General features: G+C 43.4%; 1 protein-coding gene across 2 annotated transcripts in view; it reads right to left on the reverse strand.

The window, feature by feature from the left end:
* Positions 1 to 10,762, reverse strand: part of KIRREL1 (kirre like nephrin family adhesion molecule 1) — a 1,121,500-nt gene that overhangs the window by 414,083 nt on the left and 696,655 nt on the right. The window lies entirely within an intron of this gene.

The raw sequence follows: 10,762 nt of genomic DNA on the forward strand, positions 1-10,762 counted from the left end.
TTGGCCTTATAGCTTTTGCTGACAATTGCTTGCATTATTTACAGCTTTCACAAAGGCAGTCAACATCATGGACTATTTCTGCTCCTTATCACACTAACTTCCTTTTGAATACATGGTACCACAACAACAGGTTTGCCAGCTACAAAGTACAAAATTAAATATTATGTAGTTAGGTGACTATGCAAAAAAAATGAAAAACTACGCAATCAAATGAATACATCTCTCAAAAAGGAATCCTTCAAGAGGTCCATATGTCACCCTATTCTGTTCTATATGCACATCCATAGCTATCTATGTCTTTTGCATTTTGTGTGTGTGTGTGTGTGTGTGTGTGTGTGTGTGTATGTCTATATAAACATATATATATATATATATATATATATATATAGGTTCATAGGTTCATACTAGGCTATCTGCCCGAGGGCATTTACAAGCCTAGCCCATAGTTTTGTGGCTTACGCCACCCCTTTAGTATGGGGAACTATACCCATTATTTTGCTGTGCCTCTGTTGAGCAGTGACACTGAGGTAATCCCTGGGGTATATCTGCGATCTCCCATCCATTGGTCAAGATTTCTCTTGAACAAGGCCAGCGAGGTGCTCTGCCTCACATATACCGGGATTTTATTCCACAGCATAGGAGTCTTTGGGTGATGAATCTATCCCTCCAGCACGTCCTATTAATAGCCGTGTTGAGGTTTAAGTCTCCCGCCCTTGTGGCTCTGACGGATCTAGATTTTTTGAGGTGAAGCATATTCATCAAATCTGGGTTTGACATGGCCTTGTATGTTAGGCAAAGGTCACCTCTGAGCAAGCGGTGGCGACTGAATAGAGCTGGAGTTCTTTCAGTCGGGCAGCATCGGACAGATGTTTGAGACCCTTTATCCTTTTGGTGAGGAACTTTTGTGGTCTCTCCAGCTGCTGCAAGTGTCGGGTCAGATACATTCCGAATGGGGCATTGTACTCAATCATTGGTCTGATGAGTGATGAGTATAGGAAGACTATGACCTCCTTGATCTAGATGAGAATCCCTTCATGATAAGGTGGGCAATGTAGAAGGTCTTCCTAACTACTTTAGCTACATGGGTGTCGAATGACAGACTACTATCAACCTGGGTCCCCAGGTCCCTGATAACTTCTTCTGTGCTCAGTGGATTGCCACCTATTTGGTAGCTAGGGGTAACCTTGTTTTTCCCGAAGGGTATGACTATGCATTTTGGCATTTAACTTTAGGCCATGGCTCTGGCACCAGTTATCCGTTTCTGTGAGACCCTTCTGAAGGATATCTGTGTCAGATGTGTTTTCTACTATGGCCCAGTTTGCAGTCATCTGCAAACTTTGTCAGCCATAACCCTCCTATGTTTGCTTGTACTTGGAAAAGTAGATGCCAAACAAGAGTGGGCCCAGGACTGAGCCCTGTGGTACACCACTTGTGACAGGCTTTGAGTCTGACATGGCGCCAGCAACTCTGACCCTGTGGGTTCTGTCACTCAGCCAGTTTGCAACCCATCTTGTGATGTATGGGTTAACATTTAAGCTGATGAGTTTTCAATGATACCCGAGTGGGGTATTGTATCGAAGGCCTTCGCCAGATCGAGGTAGGCTGTATGGACTGCCTTTCCCTCATCAATGGCTTTGGTGACTGTTTGAAAAAGTCAACCAACTTTAGAAGGCATGATCTGCCTTTGACAAAGCCAAACTGGGATGGATCCAAAGTCTGCAAATTCCCTATGTCTTTATTTATGAGGTCCATTATGATCCTCTCCATGGCTTTGCAGATAAGGCTTGTCAAGCTAATGGGCGGTAATTTCAGGGTCGGTGGAGGCACCGCCTTTGTGAAGTGGGACCACAGTTGCAGTGCGCCACTCCTGGGTGCGTATCCAGAGGTAAGACTATGATTAAACAGCTGTCCTAGCTGTGGGTTTAATTCCTCGTTGAGTTCGTGGAGCACACAGCCGGGGACAGCATCAGGTCCCATGGATGCTGTGTTTTTTCGTTTGGAGAGAGCAGTTCGCACTTGGGCGTTGGAGATGTTTGGGGGCTGCAATCGCTTGGTATAGATATCTCTCCTTTTGGGGAGGGGAGAAGTTTGCACTGAACCTGTCAGCCAGTATGTTGGCAATGTCTGTAGGATCAGTAATCTTCACATCATTTTGAACTAGTTCTGAGCATATCTGGGAGTTTCCTCCCAGGTTTCTAACTATAGCTAAAGAAGGCCTTATGATTGTCTTTTGAGTCTTTAGCTATTTTTCTCTCAAAATTTGCTTTGGATGATTTTATGAGAGCTCTTAGTTTTTTACTTATAGTGATCACGGGTGTCTTACCTTTTAAGGATTTTGCTCTATCTTGTAGTAGCTTCCTCCTTTTGTTGTAGAGTTTGTTTATGGCTGGGGTCCACCAGACTGGATGCTTGCCTTTGGTACAAAGAGTCTTTGTTTTGCTTGGGATTGCCTTATCCATGCAGTCCTGCAGGTGCTGGTAGAAGGCATTTGTAAGTGATTCAGCGGCTTGAGTACTGTTTTCCGCCGGCTCGGGGCCTTAAAGGAGACCACACTAGTCTTTAGAAGTGTGAAGTCGGCTTTCGAGAAGTTCTTTACTGTGGTCTTTTTATTTCAGGTGGGGGTGGGATGAGGACCTCCAGCGAGATTAGTTTGTGATCTGATCTCACCAGTGAGGGGTATACTTCCGGTGTTGAACATTGTGCTCCCATGTTCGTGATGATGAGATCAAGTATGTTTTCTCCTCTTGTGGGGATGGTGACTAGTTGTTCCATGGCATTTGAGTTTATGAATTCCAGGAACTTTTGGGCTAGGGTGTTTGGGCTTGAGTAGTGTTCCCAGTCTATATTAGGGTAATTGAAGTCACCTAGTATGATGGTGTTTGGTGATACATTTATCCCTCTAGTGTTTTCAGGAAGGCCATGTGAGGTTCCTGAGTTTGTGAGGTGGCCTGTAACATGCTACAATTTGCAGAGCAGTCTTGCCTATGGTTAATTGCACCTGGATGGTCTCCGATGCATCGTGCGTTGCCACCAGTCTTGAGGTGTGGGTGTCTTTGATGAATATGGATACCCCCCCTCCTTTCTTGGTATTGTCCGGATTTTGGGGCGGAACGCATGATAAGAGGTAAAACCTGATAGTGCTGGGGTGCTCTCAGGAGCCTTGAACCAGGTTTCTGTCACTGCACAGACATCGATGTTCTCCATACTGAGAAGGGCCTCGAGTGTGTGCATTTTGATATTTAGACTTCTGGCATTGAGCAGCATTACCCTTAGTTTTTCCTTTTTGTGTTCTAGGGTGGTAGGTTTAGAATTTGAGCCTTGCCTAAAAAGGCACTATGGGGTGGCAAGAGCCTTTGCCAATATCCAGAATCCCAGGGTGACAGGTGCAAGCCGTCCCTTGCGAAACAGCGTGGCTTGTCCAGCATGTCATCCCAGGCAGACAGACATTGGATCCCCTTTGAATGACACCAGAGTTTAAGCCAATTGTTAAAGCTGATCATCTTATCTCTGTATTGTGGCATCATTCTTGGTGAAGGTAGGATACTGCTCAAGGTCAGGGTCATACCTGCCTGGGCTACATAATCAGAGAGCTCCTCAATGTCTCTTTTCATGTAGTCCAAGGAGGTACGTCTCAGGTCGTTTACACCAGCGTGGACAATGACTGAGTCGTATTTGTACCTGCTGTTGAGAGACCTGAGTGCTTGTGTTATGTGGCGGATTCTAGCGCCCGACAGGCAGCTTACTGTGACCTTCTCCTTACTCAGTCTGGTGAGCGGGACGTCAGTGTGTCTGACTATGGAGTCACCAATGACTAGTGTGTCTGGCATTGTGTTTGGCCTTAAGGGCTGTGACTGTTTGACACTCTGACTGTGAGGTCTATGTGTTGCAGGTGTTGTGTTCTGAGGTGGTGGTTGTTTGGGTGTCTGCTTTGGTGGCCTCTGCTGTTTTGGTAGATTTTGATCAGAGCCGAGTATGTCTTTGTGTGTTTATGTGTATGATTTGAGGTTGTGATGGTACTATGTGAGACTGGGTCTATAGTGTGTGTGGTAACCTTTTCCTCCTGACTGGTCTTGCCAGTCCTGTGTTGAGAGAGCTCAGCCTCCAGTTTGGCCGTATAGTTGCATCTCTCGCATGTATTTGTGTTTTGTGGGAGGAGGAGAGGGTTGTCTGTGTACATGAGGCAATTGTAACATTGCCTCAATATTCCCAGGTTCACCAGCTGAGCAGGAGAGGACACTAGCAACTGATGCCTCGACATGCTAGAAGGACTAGACAAAAACTTTAAAAGAGATTCCGGGGGATGTGGGTGACCGAGAAATGGGGTTTGCCTTTTTGGGGTGCTATCTATAAGAGTGCCGTATCAAGGTAATAAGTACTGTAGGAGCAAGTGCTAGGTTTAACAGATAGAGAAAAGTCTACTTGGAGTCAAGTAGAGATGATCTTTTTAGGTATTAGAGAAAGTGCTAGTAACAGGGATGCTTAAAGGTAAGATTGAAAAGAATGCACTCTGCAGTGTGCACTAGAGAAGTTAGATATGAAAGTAGGTAACTTGAGTTTTACCTGTTTAAAAGTTAAGGTTTAGTGGAGAGTTACTATTTTAAAACAGCAAGATGGACTGAAAGGGGTGGTTACTTTTGTATTTTGGTACTATGAAATACTGTAGAATGGCCAATAAATTTAAATAATTGAAGGGGTGGGATTTCAAAAGTGATGGTTTTGTGATTACTCACATAAGCCAGTGAAAGTAGAGAGAAATGAGATATATGGTCAGATTAACATAAGAGGCGGGCAACTAGAAAGACAGTGGTATTTAACAAGACAACTTAAATGGGTGGGAGGGAGGGAAAAATTCTGCCTGACTCAGAACAGAGAGAGCTGTGGTCTCTTTTGAAGTTTTAATATGCTGTTAAAACAGAATGCAAGCAAAACACAAGGTAAAGAAAACAAACTACAGTATTCAAAATATAGAAAGGCAATACAGAAATACAAAAAATAACAGCAAACTAACCTTTCCTTCACAGCAAAGTGTAGCAGAGTCTGGATGAGCCTTTCTGGTAAATATATATATGTATTAATAATTTGTTACAGCACTGTGGTTTAGTCAATTGCATTAGGTCCATTACAGACAGTGCAGTTTATTTAGTAGTGAGGTCATGGTGGTGCAGGTGGTTAGCATTGTCACCTCACAGCAAGAGGTTGTCCGGTTCGATTCTCAGCTGGAACGGCTGCTGTGTGGAGTCTGCATGCCCTCCACATGGTCGAGTGATGTTAAAGACATGCAGGTAGGTGCATGCATGAATGGGTGTGCCTTCTTTGAGGGTTGAGCATCGGGCTGGCACCTCGGCACCGTAAAAATCTACTGCCAATCATAAGCGGACTGGAGTTCCACTGTGGCGATCCCTAACTGAGAAAAGCCGAAAGACAGACTGTGCAGTTTACTGATAATAATGCAATCTTCAGTAAAAAATCATTCTTTGCTATGGCAAAGCAGGCACTACAAACAAGTTTTAGGTAACAAGAAATTCTGCTCACCAACTCTCACCTTCTGTTAAAGGATGACAAAAGTAAATGTAGTCTAATCTGCTCAAATTGTTATTGCATAGCTAACAGTCCAAGCCTTAATCCATCCATCCATCCTCAAACCCTTTTCCTTAATACTGCATTCAAAAATGGAGTAAACAACTGCAATAAATAACATGCATTATTTTTCGCTTGCGTCAGATAATTCAGTGTCACAGTATTTAAATATTAATAAGACAGTGAAAAAAGCAAACACTGATATGTCTGTATATCACCAAATTACTTGCTACCTAGTTGCAGAAGCACATTTTTAAATGCTTTATCGTTGTCATAACTTTTTTTACAAAGAGCAAAATAAAAATAACAATGGCCTACAATGTTAACTTTATTTAAAGTTTATCCTAGAGCTTCATCTATAGTCTTCAAATGGATACAAAGTTATCTAAACAGGTCTTATTTACCTTGTGTTTTACTTGTATTCTGCTTTTAACTGCATTTTAAAACTTGAAAAGAGACCACAGCTTTCTCTCTTGTGAGTCAGGCAGAAATTTTTTTCCCCACCCTTCCAGCCGGTTACTGTAGTGTTCTTAAACACCGCTGTCTTTCTAGTTGCCTTCCCCCTATGTTAATTTGACCATATATCTCATTTCCTCTCTGTTTTTACTGGCTTGTGTGAGTAAGCGCAAAACATTTTGTGAACTCACTCCCCTTCAACTATTTAAATTTATTAGCCATCCTACTGTATTCCATAGTACCAGAATACAAAAGTGACCACCCCTTTTCAATCTATCTTGCTGTTTTAAAAATAGTGACTCTCCACTAAAACTTAACTTTTTAGACAGGCAAAACTTAAGTTACCTACTTTCACATCTAACTCCTCTAGTGCACACTGCAGTGTTTAGGATAAACCATTTTTTTTCATCTCACCTTTAAGCATCCCTGTGACTAGCACTTGCTTTAAAACTTGCTGGAAAGCTCTAGGAAGTCTTAAACTGATAACAAGCACTCAACTCTCCTTGTTAATAAGGAGAAATTAATCATAGGCACTAAACTGCCTACATTTGCAAAGTACCTTACTAAGGTAAGGGAAAACAGCTCTTGTACTTTGCAAAAAAAAAAAAAGGCACCAAACCAGGCATGTTCAAGGGTCAGCTTCCGGTGATTTCTCCTGTCCACCTTGTGAATCTGGGCATACTGGGGCAATGCAGCAATTGCCTCGTGTACACAGACAACCCTCTCCTCCTACCATCCAACACTACAACCTGCGAGAGATGCTCTTACATAGCCAAACTAGAAGCAAAGCTCTCTCCACCCAAGATTGTGCTAGACAGTCAAGAGGAGAAGGTTAACACCTGCACTACACCTCATGCAACACATAGCCCTTCTAAACCCACACCACCAACACCCACAAACAGCAACACTAAACCCACATATGTGGATGCCCTTAACAGTAACCTGCCCAAGCAACAAGGACCTCCGAAGCTGAATCACAAACAAACTCCAATCACAACTAAAGTGTCACATAGCTCACAACACCAGTGTGCCACCCAACAGCAGCCCCTAAGGCAAGACAATTTACCCAACACTTTAGTCATAGGTGACTCTATAGTCAGGAACACTGATGTCTCACTCACCAGGCTGAACAAGGAGAAAATTACAGTCAGCTGCCTGTCGAGTGCCAGGATCCGCCACATAACGAATGCACTGAAGTCACTCCATAATAAGTACAAATATGACTCTGTCAATGTCCATGTTGGAGTGAATGACTTGAAACGTACCTCCCTGGACTACATGAAAAGAGACATGGAAGAACTCTCAGATCATGTGGCCCAGGCAGGTATGACCCTAGCCCTGAGTAGCATCTTGCCTTCACCCAGAATGACACCACAGTATAAGGACAAAATGACTGACTTCAACAATTGGCTAAGCTTCTGGTGTCATTCAAAGGGGATCCAGTATCTGTCTGCCTGGGACGACATGATCGACAGACCACTATGCTTTGCCAGAGATGGTCTGCACCTGTCGCCCCTGGGTTTCAGGTTACTGACTAAGGCTCTTGCCACCCCTATAGTGCTTTTTTTAGGCAAAGTTCAAAGGACAAAACCACCAACGTAACAGGTACAAGCATGCAAAATATGAAGGTAATGCTACTCAATGCTAGAAGTCTAAACCTCAAAATGGACTCTCTCGAGGCACTCCTAAAAATGGAGAACATCGATATCTGTGCAGTAACTGAGACCTGGTTCAAGGCTCCAGAGAGCACCCCTGCAATACCAGGCTACAACTCTTACCACACTTTTTGGCCACCAAACCAGGGCCAAAACACTAAATTGGGAGGAGTGTCCATATTCACCAAGCATATTCACAACACCAGACTAGTTGCCCAACACAATGAGTCTAAAATTCTCCAGGTGCAACTAACACTAGGTAAGACAGCAATCCAAATTGTAGCTTGCTACAGATCCCCCACCATGCCCCAAGATTCTCACTACACCTTTCTAAACATACTGGAAAATATTAAGATACAATCAAACACCCTACTATTGGGTGATTTCAACTATGCTGTCATTAACTGGGAAAACTACTCGTGTACCAACACCTTTGCCCAACGGTTCTTGGAATTCATAAATTCCAATGCCCTGAATCAACTAATCCTTAGTCCTACCAAGTGCTCCAATATACTAGACCTGGTCATTACCAACATAGGAAATCGATGCTCCACACCTTTGGTCACCCCCTCATTGGTCAGGTCTGACCATAAGCTAATCTCCCTTGACATCAACATCCCACCCCCACCCCCCAGTAAGGAAACCTCCATAAAAAAACTTCTCCAAAGCCAACTTCATGCTACTCAAGTCAGAAGTGACAAACTTCATGACACCCATGCAGACGGGAACTGAAAGTTCAACTGCTGAATCCTACACTAAGGCACTGTACGAGCACATCCACTTGTGCATGAATCGTGCCATCCCCAATAGAACCAAGATGCTGTCCTCCAAAAAAAGGAAGCCAATCTGGAGGTCCTTTGCCATAAACAAACTTTACAACAAAAAGAAGAAACTGTTGCAGAAAAGAAGAAAATCCCAGGGAGCAAAAAACTCACTTATCAGCCCCAGTAAGAAGCTGGGATCCCTCATAAAATCCTCCAAAGCTAGTTACGAAAATAAAATTGCCAAAGATTCCAAAGACAACCAAAAGGCATTCTATAGCTATGTCAAGGATCTAAATGGCAATGCTCAGATCTGCTCTGAGCTACAACAGAATGGCATTAAATATATTGATCCCAAGGATAATGCCACTATCTTGGCAGATTGATTCAGTGCAAATTTCACCCCCCCTCACACCCTAAAGGGCCCATCTCAATAGTGAAAGACTGTCAAATTCAGGTAATAACGGCCACACAGCTAAAAAATGCACTCTCCAAAGCTAAGAATACATCATCCGTGGGACCAGACAACATCTCAGGCTGTGTACTACATGAACTACAAAATGAACTGGCACCTTACCTAAGTGTCATGTTTAATCATAGCCTCACCTCAGGCTTCGTGCCCACTGAGAGGTGCACAGCTACAGTTATCCCACTCCACAAGGGGGATTCACCTTGGATCCCAGGAACTATCACCCCATCAGTCTGATGAGCCTGATCTGCAAGGCCATGGAATGTATTATCACGGAACTTATAAACAAAGACATTGGCAACCTTCAAACACTGGACCCCACCCAATTTGGGTTTGTGAAGGGCTCATCTTGTTTCCTGAACCTGACTGACTTTTTCAAATCAGTCTCCAGAGCCGTGGATAAGTGTAAGGTGGTCCACACAGCCTATTTGGACCTTGCCAAAGCCTTAGACACCATCCTCCACTCTGGAATCATAGATAAACTTACTAAGCTTGGCATTACCAACTGGCTTACTGACAGAACCCACACTGTAAAAGTAGCCGACTCCAAATCCAGCTCCAGACAAGTGACAAGTGGAGTACCTCAGGGTTCAGTCCTGGGACCGCTCTTGTTTGGCATCTACTTCTCTGAAGTACAGGACAACACTAAGGGACTCTGGCTAACAAAGTTCGCAGATGACTGCAAACTGGGAGCCATTACTGAATCCCCAAATGATGTGGATATTCTACAAAAGGGCCTTACTGAAACAGATGCTTGGTGCCAGAGCCATGGGCTCAAGCTCAATGCCAAGAAATGTATAGTTATCCCCTTTGGGAAAAAACATGTACCGTGAATTACCACATAGGTGGCAGTACACTAAACACCGAAAGTGTGATAAGAGACTTAGGGACACAGGTAGACAATAGTCTCACCTTCGATAACCACATTGCTACAACAGTCAGGAAATCCTTCTATGTGGCACACCTCATCACTAAGGGCTTTTCATCCAGAAAAAATGAGGCCATTGTCCCACTGTACTCATCCCTCATTAGACCCTTTATAGAATACAATGCCCCATTTGGTATGTACCTCTCAAGACATCTGCAACAACTGGAAAGGCTGCAGAAATACCTCACTAAAGGAATCACAGGCCTAAAGCAGATGCCCTGTGCTGACTGTCTAAAAAAACTCCACCTATACTCTGTCGCATATCGTCTACTCAGAGGCAATATCTGCTTAGCATACAAGGCCATGTCAAACCCAGAGCTGTTGGACATGCTACACTTAAAGAAATCCCAGAGACACATGCTCCAGGGATCTAAACCTTGTCATCATAATGAACAAAACATGCTGGAGGGATAGTTTCCTGACCCAGAGACTCCCCAGACTCTGGAATAGACTGTCCGTACATGTCAAGCAGAGCGCTTCTTCGGCCCTCTTCAAAAGGAACCTTGATGACTGGATGGGAGATAGGAAATTCACCCCGGGGATCACGTCAGTTGCCCTGCTAGACAGGGGTCCATGGAAGTAAATACTGTGGGAAGAAATAGATCAATAGAACACACCCAGTAGCATATATCAATTAGCTAATTAAACTCAACCTATCAGATACCAGTTTAATTCATTATTAATATCCTTAGAAATCAGTGTATCAAAATATAAAATAAAATATGCTTCTTTACTTCTTAGAACGAGTTTAGTATCAGCTTCCATTTTGCTAGAATTCTTTGCATGAAATATTATGCCAGCTCTTAAACTCATCAATATTAAAATTTTGACATTTAATAAAATGATCTGCTACAGGGATGAATAAATGTTTTGCCTGATGTTCCTCAAATGCTTTTTTAATCTGATACTGAACTGC

Source organism: Protopterus annectens, chromosome 17.part0, assembly GCF_019279795.1.
Source record: "Protopterus annectens isolate FY-2018-M chromosome 17.part0, PAN1.0, whole genome shotgun sequence".
Lineage (NCBI taxonomy): Eukaryota > Metazoa > Chordata > Ceratodontiformes > Protopteridae > Protopterus > Protopterus annectens.